The sequence below is a fragment of the Argiope bruennichi genome, chromosome 11 (assembly GCF_947563725.1).
Source record: "Argiope bruennichi chromosome 11, qqArgBrue1.1, whole genome shotgun sequence".
In the NCBI taxonomy this organism is placed as follows: domain Eukaryota; kingdom Metazoa; phylum Arthropoda; class Arachnida; order Araneae; family Araneidae; genus Argiope; species Argiope bruennichi.
Window position 1 is genome coordinate 74,663,313 of NC_079161.1, and position 2,833 is coordinate 74,666,145.

A 2,833-nucleotide genomic window follows, 5' to 3' on the forward strand; every position below is an offset into this window, starting at 1 on the left:
ATCCTGAACCCCATTCTTAAAATTCAAGTGTCTCGGTATTTCCTGGAATTGTCGCGGTTTTCGTTCAAAAATTCCTGATATTAAAATATTAATTAACTCTTATCAGCCTGCTGTAATTGCCCTTCAAGAAACACTCTTGAAATCAACACACCCAGCAAAAATTCGTGGTTATTCAAGTACTAGAAAAGATGTTGATACAGGTGCAGCCCCAACTGGAGGTGTCTGTATATTGACTTCAAATTTGTATCCCAGTACCGTTCTTCCAATACATACTTCATTACAGACCGTTGCAATACAAATCCATTTTAAAACCCTTATAACAGTTTGTAACATTTACCTCCCACCAAATGAAACTATTAATCAGGAAGAACTAAATTTGTTAATTGATCAGTTGCCCACACCTTTCATCTTGTTTGGAGACTTTAATGGTCATAGTATGTTATGGGGTAGTGATACAACTAATTCTCGTGGAAGACAGATCGAGAAACTTATCTCCGATCACTGTCTCTGTCTACTTAATAGGGAGAAAAAACTTATTTTCATATGGCAACACGCACATTCCATACATTGGACTTGGCTATTTGTTCCCCTTCACTCATGACCCCGCTGGATTTTGTTGTTGAAAGTGACCTTCATAACAGCGATCACTTCCCGCTTCTAGTCTCCCACGCTGACAATGTTTGTGCGAATGCATTTCCACGGAAATACCTTTTCCGGCGTGCAGATTGGAATATATTCAAACAACTCGCGGTGATCACTGAGGAAATGGTGAAATCTTCAGACATAAATGACGCAGTTCGATACGTCACTGATACAATAATTGCTGCTGCTGATGCATCAATACCTAAAAGCTCTCCTCATCCGCACAGATTGCGAAAACCATGGTGGAACGATACATGCCATGATGCTCTTAAGAAACAGCAAAAAATGTGGGGTATCTTCCGTTGATATCCAACCACAAAAAATTTTATTGCTTTTAAAAGCGCTAAAGCACATGCTCGTAGAGTCCGCCGTCGAAGTGAACGAGAGTCGTACATAAGATTCGCTTATGTACGACTTCAACATCGAGTTCTCAATTGTGGCGAAAAGTTAGAGCAGCAAATGGTATTTACAACGATTTCCCATTTCCCATCCTGAAGCGTGGAAATGCCATTTACTCGTCTCCGGAGGATATCGCTAATGTCATTGAAGAAACGTTTGCTGAGATTTCCAATCTTATTCTATGACTTTCCAGGAAATTAAGAAACGCTTTGAACAACAAACATCCTGTCTCATTTGACAGCAACAAATATGCTCCGTATAATTGTGAATTTAAATTGTTTGAATTACAGAAGGCTCTATCCCAATGTCATAATTCATCTCCAGGACCAGATGGAGTAACATACTGCATGCTTCAAAATTTACACGAAAACTCCCTCTTAAACGTTCTTCAGTTGTTTAACCGAATCTGGAATGAGCATGTCTATCCAAGACAATGGCAAAATGCTATAGTTATTCCAATATTAAAACCTGGGAAAGATAGCGCTGACCCACTAAGTTACCGGCCTATAGCACTTACAAGCTTCAAAAACATTTGAGAGAATGATCAACTCCAGATTAATTTATGAACTGGAAATGAATAATTTTATACCAATGTATCAGAGCGGATTCCGTAGAGGACGCTCAACATTAGACAATATTGTTTATTTAGAAACTCAGATCCGTAATGCATTTGTCAAAAAATATCATTTAGTTTCTGTTTTCTTTGACGTTGATAAAGCTTATGACCGCACTTGGCGTTACGGTATCCTGCGTACTTTATCAGATTATGGATTTTATGGAAATGTACCGATTTTTATAAGAAACTTTTTATCTCATCGTTCTTTTAACGTCCGTGTTGGTGGTATACTTTCAAACTCTTTCATTCAATCTGAGGGCGTCCCTCAGGGAAGCGTTTTGAGTGTAACACTTTTCATCCTTCACATTTCAAAAGTACTTTTAAGTTTGCCTCAATCAATTCAAAGCAGTCTCTACGTAGATGACTTGCAGATATCTTGTCAGGGAGCGAACATGAATGAAATCGAGAGAAGACTTCAAACTGCTATCAATAGTGTCCTTTCATGGTGCGAACAAAATGGCCACACCATCTCCTCAAGCATAAGCTGTATTGTACATTTTTGCAGAAAAAGGAATTAGCATCCTGAACCAGAACTTTATATTCACAATCAACCTATTCCAGTCGTTCAAGAAGTTCGTTTCCTAGGAGTTATTTTAGACAGTAAACTGACTTTTTTATCGCACATTCTCTATTTACGTAAAAAGTGCGAAAGGTTATTGAATATTTTGAAAGTTTTATCAAACACTACTTGGGGCGCGGATCGTATTTCTCTCCTTAGGATATATCAGGCTGTAATACTTTCTTGCATTGATTATGGCTGTATTGTTTATGGTTCTGCACGCAAATCTGTCTTACGGAAACTTGATACGGTTCATCATTCAGCTTTAAGAATATGCTCTGGAGCTTTCCGGACATCCCCCATTGAGAGCCTTTATGCTGAATGTAACCAAATGCCACTATTTTTGAGGTGTCAGAAATTGTCACTTATTTATTATTTTAAAGTAATGTCGAACTCTAACTATCCTTTGAAACAACCGCTCTCCAATTGTTCAATCAGCAGGCTTTATAATGCTCAACCATCATGCATCCGTCCTTTCTTTGACCGCACGAAACTTTTGATTAAAGATATGAACCTGGAGGAATTGCAAGTCCTGTCGACAGGTGTTTTTCATCAAGCCCCTTGGGAAATGCTGTCAGTGGAACATATAAACCCCTTCATGAATTTGAATAAAACTG